We start from the raw sequence: 27,964 nt of genomic DNA, 5'->3' as shown, positions 1-27,964 counted from the left end.
AGGCTGGCCTCAAACTCTTGATTCTCCTGCCTCAGCCTCCCGTCTGGCAATGGACTTTTGGTCTACTTCCAGATCTTGGCTACTGTGACTAATGGTGCTAAGAACACCATTGTGCTGTGAAAATCTCTGCCACACACCACTCAGTGCTTTTGAGGTTTACGTTCAAAGAGAGTTGCTAGATCACGTGTTAATCTTACTTTTTTAAATTTTATTTTTTTGTTTCTTGAAACAGGGTCTTACTATATGTCCAGGTTTACCTTGAAGTCTTCTGCCTCAGCCTCCTGAGCACTGGGATTACAGGTGTGTCACTACACCTGGTTATTTTAATTGGTTGAAGAATTCCTGTACTGTTTTTCAGAGACTACCAGGTTTTGTTTTGTTTTGTTTTGTTTTGTTTTGTTTTGTTTTGTTTTGTTTTGCTGAGCCTTAATCAGCAGCCCAGGGCTACAATATTTTGCATCCCTACTGAGAAGATCCAGGAGGACCTTTCCAACACTTGTTATTTTCTGGTTGGATTTTTGACAGTAGCCCTCTTCGTGTTCTGATGTGGAGGAGCCAGTGGGAAGCAGGGGTTAGGAGAGTTTCAGGGCACTCGCATCCATCCATTGAGACTTTCCCCCAGCAGGCTGCTGAGCACATGTGCCAGGTGACCAACACTTGTCCCCCAGCAGTGAGCTTCTGAGTGACCCCGAGCCTCCTGCTCAGAGAGGAAGTGTAGAGAAGCACCTGCAAAGGACAGACAGGCTCTGCCTGCCAAATCCGGATCACCACTGAAACAGCCCAAGAGGAGCAGAAAGTCAGATGAAAGTCAGGGCCTGCCGGTTGCTGCCCAGGGAGGGTGCAGAGTCCAGGGACCTCAGGCCCTCTGCAGCGGCCCAGCCTCACAGTTTTGTCCCGATACATCCTGGCCGGAGCAGTGGACCCCAGAAGGACAAGTGAGAACAGCAGGAAGCAGGAATGGCTAACCCTGCCAGAAGTAGAAAGTTTCGAAATGAGGTGAGAAGTCAAGCCTAAGAAATGGGCTTGATTCTGCACAGCCCACCCACCGGCCAGGGCCCAGCCCCTACCGAGCTCCCCGCCAGCACTGTGGCTGAGTGCTCCCCTCCATTTGCCCACTGCTGGGGCTCCTGCTTCTCTGCCGGGTCTACTCCTCAGTCTGCTCACAGGGCCTACCAGTGTTGGGGTTCCACCCAGCCTCCAATCTTTTTTCTAGTTTGGAATTTTTATAATGTGCCTATGTTTCACACAATTGCATCATTTAAGGTTTTTTTTTCATGCGTTTTTATTCTAAAATTATATTCAGAGCAAAATTAATGTCTTCCACCACAATATACCAAACATGGGCAACAGGCAAGGTCCACCTCCAGGACAAGTAATTGATCCTCTGTAAAGGACTTCAGAATTTCTAAATAACAAGAATTTTGAAACAATAATAAAGTAAGTTGAAAACACAAAGTCATTCTGCTTTTTATTTTTTGTGTGCTGTGCCAACCCTAAACAACACTAATCATAAGTGACCCTCCCACCCAAAGTGTCTCATGTTGGTCCAAGGTCTAAACCATTGAAAAACTCCCATTTTTATACCAGAGACTCAGCTGCCTCATGGGTTTTGAGAGTGCGTCCAAGACAGTCTGCAATCCTTGTAGGTCACTGTCAAGCAGTTAATGACCCCCAAAAGCTAGGGCTTCGAGCCAGTCTTGGTGGTACCCTCCTGCAATCCCAGCATTCTGAGGGTTGAAGTGAAGGGTTAAAAGCTGGAATCCAGCCTGGACAGTTTAAAGACTGAGCAAACCCTGCTTCCCTACACCACAGAAAGGGGAGGCTTTAGCTCATCTCCCTAGCCCTAACCTAGCCCTAATCTAACCCTAACCTTAACCTAACCCTAATCCCAACCCTAACCCTGACCCTAACCCTGACCCTAACTGAAGGTGTAAACTACTAAGAAGTGACTGCTCTTACAAAGTTTTGTCTAAACTACATGAGTCATTCTGCATTCTTCGTGATCCAGCGAAGCCGCTGCTATCTGCCCGGCCCTGGCTGCAGCTCTGGCTGTGGAGAGACCAGGAAAGCACAGGCAAGCCTGAAGGTCAGTGGTTCTGGAAGATGGTAGGTTGGTAAGGCCCAGGTTATGGAGAAAGATAAGACCAGAAAATACAAGGATACAGGATTACATCACCAGAGAACAAATTCCGGACAATCTGAGAGCAAGTTGATTGGATCCCTTATTTGATTCCTTTTTCTTTAAATGAGAGGTCTGGTAGACATCCAAAATAAAGAGCCTAGTGTTTTTCACATCTACCTTAAAACATGTCTGTGAATGTTTTCTCATCTAGTTCTTCAGGTCATTTATGAAATCTTCATGATCATAAAATCTTATCCCGTTCCAATAAGTATGTGATAAATAAAGCAGGCGTGAATCTATAACAATATCTATATATCTGCATCTATATCAATATCTGTATCTATGTCTATATCTGTATGCTCTATTTCTCAACTATGGAGGGGTTTCAGGTCCCCAAATTGTTCAGTTGAGTATTTTGTGTTAAAAGATGGAAATATGAGAATCTTCTTATTGTTTTGGTGGTGAGAAATCTAGAAAGAAGTAACTAGCTTAATACAAAAAAGTTAAGAGGGGCCAAGAGGTCGAAGATGAGGGGAAATATTTAACATACTCATTATTTTTCATGCAACAATTACACACACACACACACACACACACACACACACACACACACACACACGTTACCCTTGAAGGAAACCAGAATGCTCTCAATACTTTGGGAAAAAATTCATTCAACTAAATTCAAAGTAGTGAGGTTATCAACAGACAATTCTAATGTGAGAATTTCTTCTTTAGAATTCTCTTCTAAAGCGTGATGAACATGAAACTATGTGGTCCAAGGAACTCTGGAATGAAGATTAGTGAAAATAAACATTATCTATCTATCTATCTATCTATCTATCTATCTATCTATCTCTATCTATATTATCTGTATCTGCCTGTACCATGACCTGTGCTGTTCTGTGGAAACACCACTGGCTTTATCACTCATAATTTTAAACAACAAAAGGAAAAATGTATGCTCGTGTTGTAAGGAAACAGCCTGTATTGGAAAGGAGGGGGAAATGACCAAATTTCCTACCTGTAATTTTCATGATTCTGCTTTGAGTGGTGTCTTCACACGTAACATCTGACAACTTCAACATTCAAGATTGAAAAACTAAACTCTTCAAGGCAAGAATTAAAAAACTTGAGCAGGAAGTATTCTTGAGGCTAGCAAATTCATGGTAAGATACTCACACGTTTACATATGCGTATACTTTTTCTGCGTATGTGGCTTATTTTACAATCAAATTTCCAATATGCTTCCACGCACCAGCCGGGAGTCCCACCCCTGCAGCTGAGGCTGCTACCATGCCGTATGTGAACAGGCAAGTCCCATTTCTTTCAGGCTGACACAGGAAATACCACTCAGCCCTGGAATATATATGAACATCAGAAAACTTTCAAAGATGTAATGCAGGAAATCACCCAGGGAATATTCAAATATTCACAGCGTGCCTCACATTTTAAACACTTTCTTCCTCTTTTATACAAATGCTGAGCAAGCTTCCTGTGTTTCAAAAGCAGCCCTGATGAGCTCTCAAAACAGCAAATCCCACACACTGGCTGTTTTATCTCTTTACAGGTGCTGTCTTTCCTGATTCAAATTTTCCAGGACTGAAGGATGGCCTGAATCCTGGTGACAGGTGCTCAGGTTCAAGGTTCTATCTTTATGAGAACAGTAGCAAAATTAGGGACTCTCTCCAATGAGTTGCTCCTTGGAGTTCCTTCTGGCGGAAACCAAGATGCCAAGGAGATAAGACATAAGCTCCCAGTTCTTGAGGAGCTTCCAGGCCAGGTGGGAGGGGACCGTACAATGTCAGTAGCACAAATACAATGTTATCTGTGTGTCCCTGTTATCTGTGTGTCCTTACTTATACAATGGAGGTGATGTCACTTCACTGCGCTAAGGGTTAGACAGGTTGATTCTTGCAAACATGCAGGAAGGTGTCTGTCTGGTACATCGCATCAGTGCCATTTTAAAGGTTGTTTTCCTTACAGGCAAGTTACCAAATAAATGATTTTTTAAAAATTGCCTATGGGGGAGAAACAGTGGTCAAGAAGAGCAAACGCGTCTGTGGCGGCCAGGAGATTTTCCAGAACAAAACACAACTTCAACGTGGCCTTGAGAATCAAAGAAGAGCGGGTAAAAGACAAGCAGATCCCTGCTTTTTTCCCAGCACCGGGGACTGTGAGGGTTGTCCAGGGTGATGACACAGACTTTCAAACTCTTTTCATGGGTAATCCTGACAGACTTATTTCCTGTACCTTTCAAACCTGTTTTTCTAGGTAAGTTCAAGAAGCAGAGATGAACTGATTTATAATGTCAGCCCTGATATGATTTTGTTCTATTTCGAACTCACCCAGAACACAGCTCAGATCACTCACTGGTCACTGCCTCCTAAAACCCCCTGCAACAGGACAGTGCCCCAGAAGACCCTTAACAGGTGATACAGTGAGCAGACCAAAGCCGCTTTCAAAATATAAGACAAAGCCAGCCAGGTGACTTTTCCCAGTCACCACGGACCAGTGAAAGCCCCACAGGCCCTGAGTCAGTGGGAAGTTGTTTATTAACTGGCTTTGGGGAAACCCTGCCAGTGATTCAGCAGGAGAGGCTGGCCCGCTGCCTGCCGCAATGTCTCAAGGGTGTTTCCCTCCACGGTCCCCACCACTTAGGTAAGAGGTGAGTTTCTCCGGCTTCCGTGCTCCCCGTGAGCACCCTTCGCGGTAGGCGAGGGCACCAGACACGACACAACAGAGACTCCAGGGGACGCTGAGTAGATTCCAAGCGTGCTATGCAGACTAGGAATCGCCTGGGAATAAAATGCTGCAGGATTAATAATTGTGTTGTGACAACAGATAAAAATGAGCAATATGCCAGGGCCATCAGGACACAGGACCATCCCACTTTCAGGCTCTGAGGACTTTTCTTTCTTTCTTTCTTTTTCTTTCATTACTAAGGATGGAAATGCTAGCATTGTACTGAGCTAGATCCTCAGGCCCTTTTTAAAATTTTATATTCTGAGACAAGGTCTCACTAGTCTTTAATTAACCAGGCTAGGTTGAACATGGCTATCCTCTTGCCTCAGCCTCCCAGGATCCTGAGATTCAGGAATGCACGGAACACTCGGCTTAAGGCTTTATTGTCTGAGAATAAAGTTACTCATTTGTCAGTCCTTCATTGATTTCCAAAATCTGCCAGTACTGAAACACGAAAAGGTGTCTGTGGACGTACCTTAGCGGTAAAGCCACTTCCCAGCTTATATCTGGGCCCAGTAATGCTGCTACCGCCACTTCTGCCACAAGTAATAATAATAATAAAGGGACCCTGTCCCCTTCTTGGACTCTTACCTCAACCAAGACGGCACAGAGAGAGTACGCTGTGACTTCTGAGGCCAAACAACTGGTACCCGGTTTGCTGAAATACACATGTTCTGCCCTCCAGCTGCGAATAAAATGGAGATCACCTTGCTAGAGTGCCTGCCTGTTGCTTATCGACCGTCAATCCCATCCCACGTATTTTAGAAGCTGTCTAAAAATCGGATTCCACAGACCAGCACAGAAGAGCTATCCTCACTGGCTCAATCGTTCTCATTCTGTGTCACTAAGTTTTGAGTGGTTTGGTCATGGCCGTAGTGATTGAAGTCACAAGAGGCTAAGCAAGCAATGAGAAAGGACCCCAATCTGAAACACTCAGCATAAATAACCATTCTTTTTACGTCTGCTTCCCAAGCCACCTGGCTGCTTTTCAGGCTTGCAAGACCCTGGGGTAGCTGCCATAGGAAGCTCTGTGAGGAGAGTGATCAGGGGAGAAGTTGGAGAACAAACAAGAATCTACTGAGCTATACAAGGCCTTACAAGACACGTAAAGGAGTCTGGAGCAATAGCGAGCCTCTGAGAAACGGCAGAGCCCTGGAGACCTGCGCTCAGCCCTGCGTGCTAAAGGGATTACTCTGGTGACTGTGGGAGACGCCAAGACCGAAGGCATTTCGGAGACTATTACAGCAGCTGGAATACGACAACGGCAATGACAGGACAGAGGAGAAAAGGTGACCTTGAACTCGTGATCAAGAAATAGCAGCTATCTGGGCATGGTGATGCATGCCTGTCATCTCAGCACTCCAGAGGGTGACTCAGAGGGACTGTGTGGAGTTCAAGGACAGCCTGAACTAGAGAGGGACCCTGTCTTTAAAAAGAAAAAGAAAGCAGAATAGGAAAATCACTAGCTGAGGGAAACTGTTCAATATGACTCTCTACCCAGCTCCAGAAAATTACCTATTTTCCACCACAAAATCTAAAGGACAGAAACTTTGAAAAAGAGGTAAAAATGATCAGAAAATCCCTCCAGAGATACCTGCGGGGCATGCGCTGAGGGACGTTAGCCTGTAGATTGAAATACTCAGCTTTCTTCCTTCTCTTCCCTTTCTTTTTCTTCCCTTCCCTTGGAGACACTAAAGGTAGGATAAAACACAACGGGGAGATGACTTATAGTTGTTTAAAGGAGATCCATTTATATTTGCACTAATAAAAGCCAGGTTTCTCACTGTCGCAGAAACTGAAAAGGGAAAGCTGTAAACAGTCCTGAGAATAAGGACTGGAGTTCACAGTCCTGGAGGGGACTGAGTGGCGCTGTGTGTTCACGCATAGACTCATCCCGCAGTGCAGGGCCGGGGATGAGAGCAGGGCTCCCGCAAAATACAAATCTGTGGATGCCTAAGTCCCTAATAATCATTTGGTCAAATGATTAGGGGAAAAAAGGAGCCAGGAGGAGCATGAATTCAAGGTTAGCCTGGCCTACACATGAAGCTCAAGGGCCTCCCAGACTATGTAAGAGGACCCTATCTCAAAAAATCAAAACAACACTAAACAAAAGAGCAAAACAAAAAAAAAGAGAGAGAAAGATAAGAAAAGATAGGTTGTGCCTTTCATATGGTCTTTCCCAGAATCACAGAATTTTTTAGAGGTAATTTAAATATTCTATAAATAGTTCAAATTTCTTTTCTTTTTTTTTTTTATTTTATTTTATTTTTTTGGTCTTTTTCCTTTTTATCGGTACCAGGGATTGAACTCACGACTGCCTGCTTGCAAGGCAGGCGCTTATGCCGCTGAGCTAAATCCCCAGCCCCTAGTTCAAATTTCATTTTAAGGCTAGATAGACTTTCAAATGTATAAAAAGCGAAAAAAAAAAAAAAGCATATACCTTTATCATTCCATGAAAAATATTTTTTAAAAATCTGCACTACCATGAAATAGATTTCATGCAAAACAAGAACTTGCCAATCATTAATTCAAGCCATTTCTTAACTTTTCTAAGTAGATATTTGAATTTTTGTAAATGATTATTCATTAATATACATACCATTGAATTTGGTCCCTACCTGCAAGAATTATGTATTTTCTAGAAACTCTCAAATTTAAAAAACAGAACTAATCTGAACACTAACACTGATCTAACCCTGAAGCTATCTTTCCTGACTCTTGACTTTGAATACAAATGTTTACTAGAACAACTTTGTTAGCATCACTGACTTTATAATAAGTAAACATCACAGTGTGTGTGTGTGTGTGTGTGTGTGTGTGTGTGTGTGTGTTTCTGGAGCTGACACCCAGGGAATCCTGCATGATAGGTAAGCACTATTCTGCTGAGTTACACCTCAATTCTTTTTGTTTTATTTTTGTACAGGATCGGCTATAGTGCCCAGACTACTTTCTTGGGTTGTTGTTGCTTTTTTGTTTGAGACAGGCTCCTCTTTTGTAGTTCAGGCAGACCTCAAACTCACTGTGCAGCCCAAGCGATCCTCCTGCCTCAGCCTTCCAAGTACTGGGATTACAGGACTGCATCAGCTGCTATTGTTTTTATTGATTTTAGTTTTTTTTTTTTTTTTTTTGGTGGGCTTCTTGTTTTTGGCTTTTTATTTGTTTTGTTGTTGTTGTGTTTTTTGAGTCAGGGTTTTGCTACATAATCCAGGGCTGCTTTGAACTTCTGTATAGACACTGCCAATCTCAAATTGGTGATTCTCCTGCCTCAGCCTCATGCAGTGCTGGCATTCCAGGTCTCACAGGCTCATCTCCTCTTTCATTGTGTTACATGGTCCGTAGCAGTAAGATTTAAAAGCCTTCATGAGAAGGGTAGAGGGTTGTTAAAGATGGTGACCATAATGCTTTAAAGGGTCTATTTTGCCAGATAACTTGGAAAACAATGAAGTTAATGACAGACAGTGTCATCTGATGTCTTTAGTTCCTTTATAGTACAAGAACCTGGGTCTTTGCATCACATTGGAGCCAACTGACCAACTATAAATAGAGTCCTTTAATGTCTGAGCATCATGTGCTCAATGTATTGGCTTCTCTTCCACTTGAAGATACAGCACCACAAAAGAAGACACTAATGACCATGAAAAGCTATTTTAGTTAGAGATTTCCACATCATCAGGTCCTTCTAGAGCATCAGAGAACTGATTTTCACCCAGGGAAATTCTGCACCACTTCTGCCCCTGACATTTGGCAATGCAGAAGACCCTGGATGTCACCTCTAGGAACTGCTGCTGGCCTCGAGCGAGCAGGGTCCAGGAATTCCGCAAGCACTCCAAGATCCACAGGACGACCTCCCACACTAAAGAACAGCACAGCCACCAGGACCAACAGTGCAAGGTCAGGAAAATTCTCCCCTAGATGGCTAAGGGTAAACATTAGACTCCTCTAGATCCATTCCAGAACTCCTGTGTGTTTTCACCCTTCTTTCCATGATAGTACTCCAGTAACAGGTTGAACTTTGCACGTTGCTGTTTGATCTGCTCAAAAAATGGAATTCTGTATGGCATGAAGTTGGCTTTCTCTCACCTCCCTCAAATTTGAAATTACTTACTCCTTCTTTCCTTTAGGAAGACAATATGGAAAGCTCTTCATAAACAAGCGAAAAGCCCAAATAAATACACACTGAAATCTTAATCTTCAACTTTATAGGTCAAAAGGATTAACATATAGAATATATAAAGAGCTAGGCTGGGTGCAGTGGTGCACACCTGTAACCCCAGCACTAGGAAGGCTGAGATGTCACCACCTGTCATGTGACACAGCTCCAGCACCCACTCTCATTAGAGCAATGGTTAGTGTAGCCCTGCTGGTGACAAGCCCGTTGTATTATCTGGTTTGTTGAAACACTCGCAATACTTTGAAGTTTTCCATTTCTACATTCACTGAATCTTTTACACCAAACTCTTAAATTAATGAACAACCATTTGTACAAATAAAGTATTTATAAAATTGTTTAGAACTGATTGGAAGGAAAGGAGTTTTAATGTGTCTAGAGACTTCCTTTCTGTTGGCTTATAGAGGAGTATCAGGGAGGAACAAATTAAAAGCAAAATCAATTGGACCGTTTCCCAAGGAAAATTCCACTAACTGTTCCGTAGAATTATCTCCAAGACAAATTCGGCCCGAGGGAGTCAGACTTCATGTTGAGTCAGTTCTTCTTTGTCACAGCAGAAGGAACTGGGAGGTCGCCCTGGCCTCCGGACAACCCCAGCCCTTAACTCATCTCTATCTCAGCCAAACTGTAGCGCAATTGATGGGACTTCGGTTTCTCCACGTTCCAGTGGGGAGGTCTCTCCCACTCTGCACAGGAACACTGGAGACGCCCAGGCCTTCGCAGCAAAGTGGGTTTTCCCCACAGAATCACTCTCTCCATTTCATGCTGAGTTTTGCAGTGGTCAATCACAGAGGGCCTGGGCAGCGCTGGTCTAGCTCCCACACATGGAGCCAGCACCGTGCAGCCCTCTCTGTTGAGTACACCAACAACACAAGTGACTCAACTCAAAATGTTATATTAGTTTGATTGCCTTATGATCAAGACAAACACCTGGCCACTAATCTGTAGATTTTCCTGCCAGAGCCTTGATGGCTCACGATAGCAGGATGGAGAGCTTTTGCCCAGCACTGTTTCTCAGTGCTGACCACCAGAACTTTCATCCTGATCAGCTGCCTCCAAGTCTCATCAGGGTGAACCCCAAGGTTCCCCCATTCCTTCCTGCACCATGCACCGTGCCTGACTCACCAGGAGGAGGCCGATCCTGGCCATGCAGAAACCGAAAGCCAGGTTTTACTATCTATCTCTTCCCTTCCTCAGCTTTCTCCTGAGCATCTGGAGATCACCGTCAGCTTCCGAGGTAAGATTCCTCAGTCCTAGGAAGGAAACACCCTAGTCACGGCTTCCCGTTCCTTTCCACTTAACTGATTTTTTTTTTCTTTGAGGAATTCAGAAATGACACAAAACTATTTCCTTCATTAAATATACAACATTAAAACAGCAATTACTTTGAAAATGTGCTCAGTAGATAAGCTTGGATTCCTGAACCATCTGAACAGTTGTTTTCTTGAGTCTCCACAGAGGTTTTCACTTAGAAACATAATTTGAGAAAAATGACAGTCATGGTTGCCAGTTTTATAAAAATCACTAATACATTGAATGCAGGCCAAGATTCTTCATCAGTGAGCTCCGTTAATCAGGTTTGGCAGAAAGATTAACAATGTGGCTCTGGTTAACAGAGGATTCATTCTGAGGAAGATACTCAGCTACAGGAGAGGCAGCTGAAGAAGCTCTTTTAATCTGGTAGTGTGACATAATTGGATCCACCCAACATGAGGCCATTTTCCAGAGAAGTTGTTAAGTCAAAACAATCTCTACTACTATATTGAAAATATATGAATTTTGTATTAATATAATAAATGCAATCCAAAGGGCCAGCTCCTCCTTTAAAATCATCACTCTTGGTTCATTGTATGTCCTGGATGATGAGGAAGCTGATGATGGTGGTGGTGATGTGTGTGTGCTACAAAATGGGCTCTTTTCCAGGCGTGGTGGTTCACACCTGTAATCCCAGCACTCAGGAGGCTGAGGCAGGTGAACCACCACAAGTTCTAGGCCAGCCAGACCTATAGAATAAGCTCTAGGAAAGCTTGAATTATACATCGAGATCGTTTCAAACAAAACAAAACAACACAAAATAGGATCTTCACCCACAATGAATAGAGAAAGCAGCTGTTAGAGAAGTTAACCGGTCTGCATCGGTTTCTACAAGGAAGCAAGCCAGGGCTGGCTGGAGTGGTCCTAGAGCCTGCGTGAAGGAAGGGTAACGCCAGCTGCTGGTAGAGATGGAAGGTGCTGCGGGCTGTGGCAAAGCGTGGAGGTGACAGAGGGACTGCTGAGACAAGGTGAAGCCCTCAGAGTCGTAGCCCTGGTGGCGAGGTGGCGGGGGATCTCTTCATCGACAGCCAGCCTGAGCCTGGTGGCTGAGCAGGCGTCAGTGTGCTGGTGGGAATGCAGGGCCCTTGCACAGGAGCAGGCAGAGGTGGGGACAGCAGGGCGACTGGGAGCCTTAGCTCTGGACTGGTCTACTCACAGCACGACCTCGGGTATTAACCTCCCTACATTCCACTCCTTTGCTACTAAAAGTGGGTCTTACTGCTACACCTCTAAACAGTAGTGTGAACTGTGAGAGGCAAGCGTGCAAACAACACGCAAAAGACTGTGTGACACATCACAAGCTCTGTGTAAGTACCCATTAGAACAATATATTTTATGCATATATAATATTATGTGTAATTATTACTGTTAGCACTGTGGGCCGGGCTACGGGATAAAGTAATTGTAGACAGTACAGCCTCGGGATCACAAAATGAGCATGGGCAGCAAAACCAAATGTGTGATACATCTCACCTTTCTGTTTCATTTTCTTCATCGGATTTAACTAGTTGATTTCTAAAATCACTTAAATACCTAAGTTGTTTTTTTCTTAAAGCCTAAATGATGGAAAACCATCCTACAATACAAGTATTTAAGAATCCCAAATAAAAATTTTCAGATAAACCTGAATATAAATTTGGGAAGAACAGTAAATATGAAAATAATTCAAAATTATAAAATCCCATCGTTAAGTCAGTTCTTTGTCAAGGTCTCCCCTTGTTCCAGTGAATGTGTTGGGTACAGGAGTTGGGGTTACAGCTCAGTACCCATGTGCTCACCCACCAGGTACAAGCCCTGGCTTTGGTCCCCAGACTTGGGGTACAATTTATTTTATCTCATACAACTTGGAAATCAGACTGTCATAGATTTGACTTAGCTCTGTTACTGATTAATTACCCTGGATTTAGTCATCATTTTCTGATATGTAAAATTAAAATAATACTGAGTTTTTCAGGGACATAACTCAGTGGCACAGCACCTGCCTGGCAAGAGTGAGGTCCTGAGTTTGATCCTTAGTACCAAGAATAAATAAATAAATAGTGAATCTTTCCTAAGATTATAATGAAAATAAAATATAAGTATGCATTAGAACTACTTAACATAATGCTTGACATATTAAATGCATAAAATGGTATTAAAATAAATACAAATATTCTTGTACATTTTTTGTAAAAAAAAAATTTAATTTAATAGAAACCGAAGCAATCTATTTACTTTTTGAGATACTACTGACATTAAGCAAGTTATAAATGCTCTATGAGCCTGATTTTCTTGCTATCCTTTGAGGAAAATATATCTGCCTGGAGAACCAAATAAGATAAAAATAATAACAATAATATAATATGTGCCCCCCCAAAAAGAAAACAGACATACCTGCCCACAATAGAGGCTGTTTTAGAGTTAGGAATATAATTTATCACAGGCACCAAAAATTTCATCTACATTCAGCTATTTGAATGTAGTATTAAAGTACTTACCCGTACTTTAGAATAACAAAATTAATACTGCTGTGTAGAGTTTTCTTTGTTGTAAGGTAAAAAGAGCCTAGAAGAACGGACACAGGCCAGGGAGGAGAGCGGGCAGACAGACCTGCCAAAGGTACCCAGAGTTAATCTACTTTGCTTGATAAAGTAGCTCATTACTACCAGGGAGAAAGGGCCCATTTGTTTGTCAAGTGCTCAGATGGGAAGCCCCAGGTTTTGTTCGCTGAAAGATTTCTTTTCACTTGCAATCTGCCTTCCTCCGACCTTTGCTTACCTACCCATCCCAAGCAGTACACCTGCAACTTTCTCTCATCAGACAAACAGAGGATGGAGCGGAGAAGATATGCTCTTAGAGAAATGCTTGGGAACTTTACACTGATGACCAGGGCTTCGAACACACAACCTTCAGCTCTAACAGGCGGACAGGCAAGCCCAGCTCCTTCCATAGTGACACTGGATAGCCCCACATCAGTGTGAGTGAACGCTGACAGGTTAACTCTGATCGTTCACTCGGTTCACCTAGGAACGGGCAAGTCATCTGCTGATGTCTTCGAGGAGGAAATTGTTCACGATATTCAGATACAGTCGCTTCCCAAGAGGACTGCGTACCTCAGAAGCTACAGGGCACAGGTAACAGGTAAGAGTAAGGAGTAAGGTTGCAAGAGAGGCGTCTCTTCTTTCTTGATATAGTTGCCGCTCACCCCACAAATTTCTGGAATGGGCACTACAGTTACAGCGGGGTGTAGGGAAATATGCCTGCAGTTGCAGCTATTTATGAGGCTGAGGCAGGAGAATCTCTTAAACCCAGGATTTCAGGGCCAGCCTAGGCAACAATAGCAAGACAAGAACTCTCTCTCTTTTCCTTCTTTCCTTCTTTTCTTTCTCTTTCTTCCTTTTTTCTTTCCTTTTTCTGAGGCAAGGTCTTACTATGTAGATGAGGCTGGCTTAATACTTGGAATCCTCCTGCTTCAGTCTCACAAATAGCTGAGACTGCAGATACGCACCGCCAGCCCCAGCTCAACGCTTAAAAAGGAAAAATTTGGAAAAAAAGAAAAAAGCTTGCTAAGGAGAGAGCTCAGTGGCAGAGAGCTGGCCTAGTGTGTCAGAAAGGAAGGAAGGAAGGAAGGAAGAAAGGAAGGAAGGAAGGAAGAAGCCAGGGAGGGGTGAAAACAGCTAGCATATCGTTTCATCCACTCAGGTCTGCTGACCACAGGGCCTTGTCCCAGGTCCCTTCTCTCATAGCCTTACCCCGTCTTCCTGTCCACAAGGCCAGGGCAGAGATTTGGGTAAAGCAAAGCGCACTGAGAAGAATCCACACCCATGCTGGAGGTCATGGGTGCCTCGCAAATGCTCACTGACAGCATGAGTACCACCTCGCAAGATTTAACCGGAGGACTCATGAAAAGTGCTCAGAGCAGGGCAAGGACATGGCAGGTGCTGCCTATGCCGGTGACCCTGTGTGCTGGTCTCCTGGCCTGGTCCCGACCTTGCCTAACACAGCTCTCCAGTGAGTTTGGCATTCGACACTGCTTTTCTTTTTCTTTTCTTTATTTTCCCCTTGTCTTTTTGAGACAGGGAGTCCCTGTGCAGTTCAGGCTGGCCTTGGGCTCACTTAGTAGCCCAGGCTGGCCTGGAACTCGCAATGATCCTCCTGCCTCAGCTTCCTAAGTGCTGGGATCAACGTATGTACCACCACACTCAGCAACATTTAGCATTCTTAGTGGGTCTTGATTTGAATTAAAATTCACATGTACCACCTACTTGAAAGTGGCAAAGCTGCTCTTATTCCTGTCGTTAATAAACTAGAAGCATATATTTCTGGGACGTTAATGGAGCCTTCTCGTGAATGCACAATCACAGTGAGATGACACATGTTGGAATATTCTGAGAGCTGTGCTGTTCTGTTTTGTTTCCAGTACTGGAGACTAACCCTCAGAGTGCTCTATCACAGAGCTACCTCCTGACCCCTTTACTTTTCACTTTGCTTCATTGCTTAGTTAGGACTCAAACTTGTCATCCTTTGGCTGACCCTCCTGAGTGCTGGGATTCTGGGAGTGAGCCATTGAACCCAGCTACATTGAGATGGTCTGAAAAAGTAATATTTCAGATTTAATTCTGAAATGGGTGTCGTGGTGAACACCTGGAATCCCAGACTCCTAGCACTTCAGAGACTGAAGCAGGAGAAACACCGCAAGGTGAGGTCAGCCTGGTCCATACAGTGAGTTCAAGCCCAGCCAGAGCTACACAATGAAACCCTCGATCAGCCCTCGGCACCAAAAGGATTAACCCATAGCATGGTAGAGTGACCCAAACCTGCAGTCCAACCTCTGTGTCCAGTGAATTGAATGATTCTGAGAAACCAGGAAGATAATATACATGGGAAAAAAGCTTTGTAAATTTTCATCATGATATAAATGAATTCTTAAAATTCTGTAAATTTTAGAGTAAAATTTTAAGTCATATTTCCATAAAAGCTAAATTGAGGTTCCAGGTTTAATATTTCCACAGGCCTTATACATATCTCTCAGCAGATATATTACACAAGCATAATGTTGAATGAGGAAGCAAGCAGGAAGGGGTTACATTAACCCAGTTGCTCAGCCATGCGCTGAGAACCCTGAAACTCAGATTTTCCTGCTGTCTGACTGGACATAAGCGCACAGAAAGGAACAGCAGAATGAGGAAGTAGATGCCTGAGTGCGAGTCTTTGTCACTAAGGCCCTGAGGAGCGTTAAAAAACTTGTTAAGTGAACATAGGTCTTGATTTATTGTATGGCAATATCATCACACAAAATGCTTTTGAAACCTAAACTAGATCATGTATATAAAAGACTCAAAACACCAACAATTAACAATAAGCCAAACCCTAACCGTAACCCTGAGTCATATCCATAACCCTAACCCTGACCCCTACCCCTAACCCTAACCCCAACCCTGAGCCCTAACCCTAACCCTGAGCCCTACCCCAACCCTAACCCAACCCTAACCCTAACCCCAACCCTAACCCAACCCTAACTCTAACCCTAACCCCAACCCTGAGCCCTAACCCTAACCCTGAGCCCTACCCATAACTCTAACCCTGACCTGTACCCCTAACCGTAACCCAACCCTAACTCTGAAATACAGAAGTTTGAATAAATGCTGTCTACTATGTGTAACTGTTAAAAGTTCTTAGCAAAGCACTGAGGTGATCTCAGCAATTCTGTTTTAGAATGTGTTTTTCTCATTGTGAAGCAGAAAGATCAACAAGCCAGTTGACTGACTTTGCTTCTGACAGTAAGAAAATTTGTATTGTATCTTGAAGTTGGCAGGAAGGTCACTGTGGACCAGGTCAGCGGGTCTTTATTAAATAATTTTTACATGCAAAACACTCTGCTAGACACAGTCAAGTATGAGAAAATAACTAAAAGCTGGCAAAGAGTTTATAACAATAGTAATCTATCAAGTTTTGCAAGTAATACAGCAGAATATCGACTTATATAAAATGGTTTAAGTGATCTTGGGTTCAGTAAAGACCCTAACACTGATTCGGAGTTTTAAAGTTCTCATGGAGATGGCCCTCTGAATGGTGACGTCTGGATTATCGTTTGGGCTTTGATAGGCAAGAAAGAAGGCAGGAATAGTTAAGTGTAGCTGAAGGAAGAAATGAGGGCTTATCCCCACTTAGCAGGTAGAGAGAAAGCGCATGCTTGGGTCATTAGTGTGAAACTTAAAAATGACCACAGGGATTGGGAGGAGGAGAGCTCAGTGACGGGGTGAGCCTAGCACGGGGGGGGGGGTCCCCAGGTTCAATGTGTGCTACAAAGGAGAAGAAACAAGAGAAGGGGCAGAGGGGAGAGGAGAGAGAGGGCAGAGGAAGGGAGGAGGGGGGAAGAAGAGAAATGGGAGAGAGAGGAAGAGGAGGAAGCAGACATGGATCTTTGAAAATCATCAAATACTGTTATTCAGCTATTGACTAATTCGGGTTTGAATTGGATGTTTTAGAGGTCAAGCCACACTGTCACCTAAAACTATCTCAAGCAGAACAACGTGAGTTTTTATACTGCATGTGTCTTGCATGTGTAAATCTACATGGAGTCATGATAGTTTACTACTGATACATCTAATAATACGAATGTATACAGAAAATCAGATGCAGTCCTAAACTATAGCAATAAAATCAGTTTTAATTGTTCTCCAATCTAGTGCCATCCATCCCTTTACTTTAAAGTTCATCAAGAAAGTTAGAATGTGTGCCAAGACGATCAATAGGAAATTTTCAATTATCTAAAATTATGGAGCTATGGGCACGGTTAATATATGACAGTAATAAAAATGACTCACAACTTACATAGCTAAATACTTCAGACACCAAAATCTATTGCCATTTCGCTGCATTTAAAATGTTTTACTGTTTTTCTAAATTAATTTTTCTCCCAAGTTGCTTTCCCTCCCCCCATCAGAAAGTAAGATTCTCTGCTGCTAAGTTCCACTGTGTTGAAGCAAAGCTCTACAAATTGTCAGCATTAGTAAAGCTGCACCAGGCTGACTTGAGCAGAATACAGTAGTTATATTGCTCGAAGAACTAAAATTAGCTTTCCAGTGCAAATTAAAGCTGCTGATTACTGGGAAGAGCATTTTTTGGTCCTGATTGCAAAGATACGAATTTGCTATCCACAAAAGATTATTGATTTCTCCCCTGGCAGCAGAACCTATGCCTGTATTTTGAAATCAGAAAGGAGGATAATTCAGATCATCATATCTCCTAAAACTCTCTTTGCCAGTCTCTGAATCTCCACTCCTCACTGGCAGGGAGTCCTGATTATCGCCGTTCTCTCTCCTACAGATGTGTCACCGAATTAGCAGCCACTCTTGGAAAACATATGTAGGCCAAGGAATTTGCTACTACTTTGAACTGTCCATCTGCGACGTTCCTTCAAGCTACTTATGCACATAATCATATCAATTATTCCAGCGCTCAACTTGATAAAAATAGCAGCATAATTTTAAAAAGTAGGATCATCTTGGCTGAATTAGAAAACGCCATATTAACCCAACTAGATGCATCATGGGGCTATTTTGGGTACCCTTTAAATCTAACGATGACATTTATTTAAAGAGAGTGTGTAAAATGAGAAATTTTTTAGGAGACACATTAAATTTCTTCATGGTGTCTCGAGCAAAAAGAGCCCAGAACAGAAGATAAATCTTGAATTCAAGCCCCAGAGTGGAAAGACCCTGGAAAAGCTTCCTGACCCTTATAAAACAAGAAGAGCAGACGTCTTCACAAACATCCTATGCTTTGTGTTGCTTCAGAAATGCAAATAATATCTGCACTGCTCTAAAAGAACTTGATACTTAAATTAATAACTAGATCATCAAAATAATTAAAGGGGGGAAGGAGGGAATTTGAGTATCAGGAAGAAAAGCCAGGGGTCTGTGTGCACAGATAGCCCTCCTCTGTTATTCAGGGTCACTAGAAGAATGTCACTGACACCTGAAACTATCCATTTGGACCAGAGGAATTAATTTCAGGGTGTCACTGAATGAAAAGTGCTAACATTTCGCACACCCAAGGGAGCAGGCGGGGTAGGACTGTAAAGCAGCCCGGGGATTCATTCCACTCCCAGCAGCACCAGCAGTGCCCACTGTGATGATGCGAACAGAAATAAGTGGGATTTCTCTCTCGCTCTGTGTCGGGCATGGGGCCCAGGACTTCACCCATGCTCGGCAAAGCCTGTGACACCTGGCAATGTCTCCAGCCCTTTTGCTTAATTTTGCAGCTCCAAATTGCCCCTGATAGCTTGAAATCTGCAATCCTGCTGCCTCAGCCTCCAGGGTAGGAGGGATTACAGGTGTGCCTTAGGCATTGTAGAGTGGGATAAATGATGTAACAACCCAAGGCTTCTGGTTTTCACACTTAAGAATTTACTTAGCTGGGACCTGCACAGCACCTGCCAGGCATGGTGAGAGTCTGGGCTTAATCCCTGAAGAAGATTAATCAGATAAAGGATAAATTAACTAATTACAAAAGAATTTCTCTCCTTGTTACATGGCCAGGAGGAAGCCTATGCCACACCTAGTGGCTCTTTCTCTTTAATGGGACAGATGACCTTGAAGTCCTGCTGGGCTGAGCAAGCAAACAGAACCAGAACAACAAGATCCACTCCAGGTGTCCCTTGCTCCTGTCAACAGCTGAAGACAGTCCTGTCTGTGTCCCGCAAACCGTGAAAGTACAAGGCTCTATCATCTTTCTGTGTTTGCTTTCATTGGCTAAAACCAGAACTGTGCGATTTGCTATCAGAGGTATTTTTTTTTTTAATTTTATTTAAGGAGAAAAAAAAAACAGAGAAAGGGTACAAGTTATACAGATTTACAGAAAAAAATAAACAGTAGGAAATCACTAGTTAATGGATTACATATTGTCATCTTAGAAATAATTGTTCAAGTCACAAAATTAAAGCTTGTAAAGTGGACATTCCAACAGTGAGACTGCAAACAGTTCTGTTCAATGATCCAACAAAACTCAGTGATATCATTATCTATCTTATACACTTATATATACATGCAGTTATATCATTTAGAGCACTTTCTTTCCTCTCTTTTGTACAATGACTATCACACATTTTGGGTTTTATTGCTCCCACGATTCTTATTACTTTTTTGGAAGAGAGTAAAACCAAATGTGACATAACAGAACAGAGTCGGTCAAATCAAAAGGGTGGACATAACAGATAATGTAAAAACATAATACAAGGTGATCAACAATGGTTACCATAATGCCTCCCGCTATCTCTAATAGAATTGCCTATATCATCAGTTATAATAAAATTGAACAAAACAGTAAAGAACAAAACCGACAAAAGCAAAACATTAGAGACATTGCAGGTCTTCAAGAGTAGATAAAAGTCAACGAGAATGGGCGTTATAATGAATCTCATTATCTTCACAGCTGATGCCTAAACTTTCGAACCTGGTACTATCCAGCAAAACAGAATAGGGGAACATCAGTCAAAAACAAGATGGTGAGAGTAGTACAGGGCTTTAAATCAAGGTAATGGAAAGTCAAAGTGGGTTACTATAATATATCCTGCTATTTTTATTTATTTTTCCCTTAATTAAAAGGATAAAAATAAAAAAGTAAATAATGGAGTGGAGATTGAGATAAAAGAGGGCATAACAGCCAAACAGCGCAGATCAAAACATAACCAGTTAAGCAGAATAGTGTTTCACCACAAGATAATCCTGACATAAAAGTAGTTACCATATTGTCTCTTTCCTTGAAATCCTTGAGTACAACTTCGTATACTGTAGCATTAAATATATCAAAACAATGTAAAACCATTTAAGAGAATGACAGCATTACAGGGTATTTAGAATGGACTAACAGAAAATGAACAATGGTTTCTGTATAATCTGCTTGTCTTTAAAAGCTTTTGCTTATACTATCGTACATAATAAATAGTATCTTATTGGATTTTATTAATCAGAGGTATTTTACTAACACCCCAATGACATTCCTAAATCACGTACCCTTCTAAATCCAAAAAAGGTCTCTATCATGCCATTACTCACTCAGTATCATTCCATACTCATTACTATATTCAAATTCAATATACCCACAGTGTAAAAGCAGAATCAAATAAAATTCCAGAAAACGTGATGGCCATACATCAAACATTTAGTGTCAGGTTCCCTTCTGTTCCCTGCATTGCAAAAGGCAACCAGCAATCACTCAATGTTGGAAAAATATTTTACTTTGTCCTTCAAAGCCAGATTCCCTGCTCCTGGTATTTATAAGGGACAACATGCAAAACAGTTGTTCCGTGAAGGAAGTAGAGCATCTGTGCACTTGTAAGGACTTCTGCCACCGGTGCTGTCACAAGTAAGCCCTCTCTGCCTTGTTATCTAAATCACACTTAAAGATACTGTGGAGGAATCACCACACAGCATGGGATTTGTGTTCAAAGCTCGGTGTAAATTTTGCTAGCCAGTTTCTTTGTTCAATATGACAAATGTTCATTCGATTACAAAGCTGAAAGACGTCACCTGGTGTGTTCTGAGCCTTTAATATTTTTCAACCCTAAACTGGCATTTTTGGATTATTGAATATAATTTAAATAACAATGTACCAGCTGATAGGTTGTTAACGAAAACGAAAGAGCTCTGCAGAACTGCCAAGAAGCACATCACACTCTTTATAGCCTCTTGATTCTTCCTTGTGTTTTGAGTTCCTATAAATATTTAAGTATCTGAACCCTAATGTGATAGGGCTTCCCCATCTGGCTATAAAATGGGGTTCATGCTGCCTAAATAAACAAAACCATTATATGCACTTAATTATTCTTTCTTAATTTATCAGTAACCATTGGAATAAATGCTTCATTTACTAAAGTTGAATAAATTAAGTGTAATCAGGAAGGCAGCCATTTAAACAAATCAAATATTTTACTTGGGATATTAATAAGAACTCTACCTCGGAGTACAAAGTTTATTATGTGACTTAACTTGCTCTGCTAAATCTGATATTTGAAATTTTTCAGGTGGAAATCATTCTCAAATATATTATACTACCTTCAACAGGGCCTATTGATCACAATAATTTTTTTTAAATGATGTAGAGCTGTTTTCAAGAGTTAGTTATTGAAAATTCTACTGTAGAAAAGATCTCAAGACAGATCTGGGTGGAACAGCTTTCCCTGTTACTAAATGACTCCAACATAGCATTTTGTAGTTTTTGATTCCCAGGTACTTGTCTATTCTTCTGAATGCTGGGACTTCTTTACGCAGGCTGGACATAGCAGTGCCCACCTGTGATCCCAGCTCCTTAGGAGGCTGAGACAGGAGAAAACTCAGTCTAGGGTCAGCCTGGACATCTTAGAAAGATCCTGTCAAAAAACAAGAAATGAAAGGGTCAGAGGCCAGGCGTGGTGACACAGGTCTGTAATCTCAGCCTTCTGCGAGAAACACGCAAGAGGATCACAAATGCAAGTCCAGCCTGAGTAATTTAGCAACTGAGTATGACTCTGACTCAAAACAAAAAGCAAAATGGGCCGGGGTGCAGCTCAGTGCCAAGATCCTGGGTTCAGCTTCCCACACCATCAAAACTAAATAGAAATTTGAAGTTCAGGGTGTAGAGATATAGTTTAGTGGTAGAGCTCTTGCCTAGCATGTGCAAGAACCTGGGTTCAATCCCCAGTACCGCAAAAAAGAGACAGAGAAAGCGATCTTCGTGGCTGACGTCCTAGCCTACGATTTCAGGTAAGTGAGCTATCAGTTCGCCATGCTGTGTTTCAAAAAGACATCACTATTACATCACTGTCTCAATAGAAAGCAGGTCATTTATTATCAGTTCACAGAGAAGAGCTTCAACAAGATTTCATCAGCTGTTACTCTTTCTTATCAGCTTTACAAAGGTATAATGGGCAAAGAAAAATGTTTATTTTTTTTAAGATGAACTCTCACGGTATTGCCCAGACGGGCTTCAACCTGAGATCTTCTTGCCTCAACCTCCCGAATAGGTAGATATTACAGGCATAAGCCACCATGTCCAGCTCAAATGATACATAGTTATGGCATACAGTGTGACATTTAGACCTGGAGTGCATGTAAAATTATTAAGTGGAGGTAATTAACAATCCGTCATTTCATACACTTAACATGTGGCGTCGGATCACTTACAATGTCGTCTCTCAGCAGTGACCAAGTGTACAATGCACGATTATTCACTGCGATCACCACGCTGTACAATGACTCTCTGGTACTTATTCATTTCTAATTAAACCCTTGAATCATTAAGCCATTAAGTCTTATTTCCCCACCCCAGTTTTTCTTAACCATAAAAATATTTATGTAATCAGCAAAAATAACAGCTAAATATCTCTGATCATTTTTTTAATATTTGTCCTTTAATAGGACAAAAAAGAGAAAAACATTGTAATCCCACTGGGCAAATGTATTTAAAAGCGTACCTTGTTTTAGTATAATTATTTTATGGGTTTTATATGGTTTTTGGCCTGTTAGTTAGCTGTTAGTGGTTACCTTGATAAAGGCTTTTAAAAAACTAAATCTGATGCTGGCAAAAAAAGAAAAGAATAAAGAAAAGAAAAACAATTTTTAAAAAATAGGGCTAAAGGGGTGGGGGAAAAAGGAATGGACATGTGTTGTATACATACATGTACCAATTCCATAATGAATGTAATTATTATGTACCACAAATATGTGCTAATGAAAGTTTTTAAAAATAAAATAAAAATTTACCCTTGCTTGATAGTACACTGAAGTCTTAGGAATTGGCCTATCACGGAATGAAATTTTAAAAAGCAAGCCCACTGGGAAGCCTATTCTTGGTACTGGGACAATGCAAATGTAAGATCCCAGTCAGAACACGTCCCACAGCGTGAATTCTTTAATTATGCTTTAGCAAAACGCCAGTATGAGGCTGATGTCTTAGTCAAATCAGTACGGTGTAGCGCTAAGATGCAAGCACTGTTAACACCCAGTGCTAGGGAGGTAATCAACACCAGGCACCTGCCTATAATCTCAGCATTTCGAAGGCTGAGGCAGGAGGATTGCCTCCCGGTTGAAGCCTCGCGTGTGTTTAGGTCAGGTGCCCTGTTAGTTTGCTAAGAGCTGCAGTAATAAACTGAACAAACTGAGCAGCTGAAACCAAACAAACTTACTATCTCACGTTCTGCATGTTAGACAATCAAAAGCAAATGTCCATGGGATGGATTTCTTTTGCAGGCTGTGAGGAAACAGTCTCTCAGGTCTCTCCAGAAATGGCTTTCTCTGATCATCTGTGTCCTCCTGGGCATCTGTGTCCAGCTTTTCTGCTTTTGTAACATGGGTCACACAGCACACGGTCCACCTGATATGTCTCACCGCACTGGGGCGACTCCTCCAGGGGCTCTCCGGAAAGCCACAGCTCGGGTGTGAGACCTTCACTTATGGATGCCGTCAAAGGTCCATTTGTTTGCTAGGATACAGTGCCAGACTTGAGATAACCTATAAGCTAAGGACCCTGGCATGTCACAAGGCTGGTGGCTGGGAGCCCCAAATCAAGGCACCCACAGGCTTCTTCTCTGAGGAAGACCCCCTTTCTGGTCCACAGATGGCCCCTTGGTGCTGTGTCTTCACACAGTAGTGTGACATGTGTCTGCCTGGGCTTCTTTCCCAGGGACACCAAGCCTACTCAGAGACCCCGTCTGCTGATGCTGTCCATAAGGCCTTTCCACCCAGCAACGGCCACCTACTGGGGTTGGGATGTGTCCCCCAGAGTTCACACACTGAAAATGTAAACCTTAAATTCCTAAATCCATGGCTTGGAGGCTAGGGATGTGGGAGGGGATTAGGGTTGGATGGGTTAGCAGGGGGAGGCCCATGACGGGGCAGGCGGTGTTACAAGAAGCCGGAAGACCTGAGCAGGTCTGTGTGTGCTCTGTCCTGCTCTGTTGCTCAAGCTGGCTCCAGGCTTACAATCCTCCTACTTCAGCCTCCTGAGTTACCAGAGTTGCCAGCATGCACAACCATGACCAGCTTCAAACTTCTGTTGTTAATAAACTACCTGATCTCTGGTATTTTGATACAGCAACAGAGAACAAAAGACACCATTTATGTTGGAAGTTAGGATTAGTTTCTGTGAAGGTCTAAGTTAGTTAGGTTTAGAGTTTCAACCTATGAATCTGGGGAGACACAGACATTCAGACAGTAGCAACACACCCACAACCTAGGCCCCTCATGGAAACAGGTTAATCTGACTTCTTCCGGAAACAGCTCTGAGCCCAGGGTGCTGCTCCCCACCCACGCCCTGCCCACCCTCTCCTTTCTTCCCCTCAGTTTTTATTCTCAGCTACACAGAAGCAGATGCAACCACAAGCATGGATTTGTGACAGTTTCTTCTTCACTAGCTCCCAGCCAGGCCAGCGGGTCACGCTTCCTGACCTCACACTGGAAAGCTGAGGCAGGAGAATCGAAAGTTCAGGTTCAGGCTTGCTTTGTAATTCAGCAATTTAGTGAGATCCTGCTTCGAAATAATAAAACAGGGCTAGGGAAGTAGCTCAGGACAAAGGCCCAGGACCACAGAAAATGCTTTAGGGAAGGAATTCAAACAGCTTCAGGGTGTATCTGGAAAGACTCTTTATATAAAGTCAAATCATCCTGAAAGTTGAGAACTCTGCCCACACTTCCTGCTCCGACAAAGGCCAGTGTTTATTTTTTCTCCCTTAGGGAAAGCAATACTGCTTGAAAACTCATTTTGTTAGGGCTATCACAACCCTGTATTAAATAAAATAAAATAACACTTCACACGTGTGCACAGTGACACTCGATCTGGTTTTACCTCACTCTCAGTGAGAATCTGCGTGACGACAACGTGATCTTTGGTCAACATCCATTTGTAACTCCCTGGTTCTTATTCCCTGAGCTTCTTATCCTAAATGTCTCAAACTTTCCATATCCCATATGATAAAAGGAAATCAAAAAAATTTCGTAGAATCATAAACTAAGAAGCATGACTTTAGCAATCTGCCAGGGCAGATCTTTATTTTGTGGATAAAGTAAACTCAAAGGGTTTCCATACTCAGCTTGGTTCTGAGTTAGATCCTGGGAGCAGCTGGTCAGATGGGCGACCCCGTCCCACATGCCCGCCCTGGCTGCCTTAGGACTGTGGTCTCACCAGGGAGCATGTGCAGCTCAGTGGTAGAGTACCCGCTAATGTCCCAGGGCTCCATTATGAATCTCAGCACTAATTAATCGATATCTACCTAAGCAGAAAGAATATTGATGGAATTTTTAGAAAAGCAATCATCTGTGAAAATCTTTGCTTATTGAAATGGAGTCTAACTGCGTATCCCAGGCTGGCCTCAAACTCTTGGCCATCCTCTTGCCTCAGCCTCCAAAATTCTGGAGTTACAGGCATGCAGCACAATGCCCAATAATTCCTAAATGCCGTAGTTTCAAAACTTTCTCTACAAAATAGGTCTATTTTAAATGTCGTGTTTTTAAAAAGTCTATTTACTTTGGGGGGTATTTTTCTTTGATTTTTTGCGACAGGCTCTCACTATATAGTTCAGGCTGCCCCAGAATTCACTACATAGTAGAGGCTGGCCTTGAACTCATGGCAATCCTCTTGCCTCAGCCTCCTGAACGTTGGGATTACAAGCAGCTGCCACCCAGATGATTATGATTTCTACATTCTTTGTTTGCTAACGCAGCGACCACTACATTTGACAACCTCAGGTGACAATTTTTCTTCTTTAGAGATTGTACTCATCACACACCCTTGAGAAAGGGGGAGGGCTGGCACATTCTTTCCGTGTGGGGCTGCCACGTGCCCTGCTAACTCCTGTGATGCACTTCTCTCCTCGCAAAGAAACCCAAGAAAGTAAATAATAGCAAACTCTGGTTACTGTCATTTCAGTTTCCAGGTAGGGTCCTGGGGTGGAGTCCGGGGGCGTCCTAGAAGGGGCTCTATCAACCCACACCCCTCAGCTCATCTGTGTCAATTCTGTTACCAGCTGACATCTACATTATTCTGGTTATTCACATAAAAAGTTAGAAAGAAAGAAAAGGAAAGAATAAATAAGAATAAAATGAGGGTGGATCATTCTCTCGAACTGGTGAACGTTTTCCCGGGTTTTTTTTTTTTTTCTTTGACAACTCATTCTTTAAGGAACAACTATTTTCCCTGTGCAAGAAATCATCTGATACATACCTTGGCGCTTAAGGAAATCTAAAGGTAGAAAAGACCAAAAGAGAATTAAATGCAAATAAACAAGCTGTCTGAAGCAGTTTATCTCATAGAGAGCAGCAAACTGAGGATTTCCCTTGCAGTGGAATTAGAAATATATTACATGCATTCACACAGTCTCTCTCTCTCTGCCTCTGTCTGCGCCACAGACTGAGGTTATGGTCAGGGTCCTGGGGTTCTAGCTCTGTACCTCTCTTTGGCGGCCACGTCTAGAGCACCCACTCCTCTGCACAGAGGGCCAGGGCTCCCCAGCTGCTGTCACAGCTGTATGATCTCCCCACTCTCTGTTGCTCACAGCTCACGCGTTCTAGCCTTAATAAAAAACACATTCTGAACACTGAAGACTTCAAGTTTGTCCCCAGCTGAATAGTATTCGGGTCCATTTGCAAAGCTGATGAAAATTCTCAGCAACAGAAAATTCATACTTTTGTGGATGCTTTAGGAAGGGTTCGTGTTTGCCAAAAAGTTTTTCCCCGTGGAGAAAAATAATATCTTCTGTGCTTAGTTACAAGAAATATTATTTGAGCAACCCAAAACACTGCTTTTGGTACTCACATTCATAACTTTCCGCTGGCCAATTCTGGACCACCAGGCTGTGCCAGGAACGCCACATGAGGGTACCTGGCGAGGCCTGGAGGTGCGTCCTGATTTTCCCTGCGACTGCTCAGCTCTGCCTCCACCTTCCCAAAGCTCATCTCTGACTGTTGGTAGTGATGCTGATGTCACAGAAGTGTTGGCTGGTTGCCACAGTCACCCGTTGCACGGTGACATTTGGTTCAGGGACTGACCTCACAAGTGATGTGGTCCCGTAAGAGCAGGGTGCCCACCAAGGTCACAGCCACCGTGATAGCTCCTGTGGGTGCCTGGCGACACTCACGCAGCCATGCAAGCAGAGGTGCCCTCCCCAGGAAGGGTAGCTGTCAGGGAGCTACCGGGTCGATTCCTCCCTGGACACCGCCGCTTTATCTTCAGGGACACCATCCATTGTGTGCAGTGGGAGGGTGGAAAGTACTTAGGAAAAAGGAACAAAACCTCAAGCCCAGTAAAAGACAGTTATGTCTTTCTAAAAGCATAAAAATTGCTTTTAATAGATAATTTCCCAAGTCAATTATTATAGCCCTGTATTGATACCGTAAGCATATTACTAATATAGAAAATGGCATGTACATTTCTAAACATCTTTCTAGAAGATCAAATAGATCAATAAAGAAAGATGTGTAATGTTGTGTTCTTGGTTCATATTAAGTGAGCCTTGTTTCATTTTTCTTTCTTTTTTCCTTTTTATCGGTACTGGGGATCAAACTCACGACTGCCTGCTTGCAAGGCAGGCGCTTATGCCGCTGAGCTAAATCCCCAGCCCTCATTTTTCTTTCTAAAGTACTAACAACTTAGCCTCATGTGGTGGC

At 42.7% G+C, this 27,964-nt stretch overlaps 1 long non-coding RNA gene across 1 annotated transcript; it reads right to left on the bottom strand.

Annotated features, from left to right (window-relative positions):
• Positions 1–3,705: 3,705 nt before the first annotated feature.
• LOC134476744 (uncharacterized) lies at positions 3,706–27,265 on the bottom strand. The gene is made up of 4 exons (XR_010048550.1): positions 27,114–27,265; positions 6,459–6,555; positions 5,456–5,549; positions 3,706–4,917 (listed from the first exon to the last, which is right to left on the bottom strand). It is a non-coding gene; the product is annotated as an uncharacterized LOC134476744 (long non-coding RNA).
• Between the last annotated feature and the right edge of the window lie 699 nt (positions 27,266–27,964).

Source organism: Cavia porcellus, unplaced genomic scaffold (genome assembly GCF_034190915.1).
Source record: "Cavia porcellus strain 051 isolate PalLab524CR breed Dunkin Hartley unplaced genomic scaffold, mCavPor4.1 scaffold_7, whole genome shotgun sequence".
Classification (NCBI taxonomy): Eukaryota; Metazoa; Chordata; class Mammalia; order Rodentia; family Caviidae; genus Cavia; species Cavia porcellus.
The sequence above is the reverse complement of the archived record's forward strand: the minus strand, read 5'-3'. Positions and strand labels throughout refer to the sequence as shown.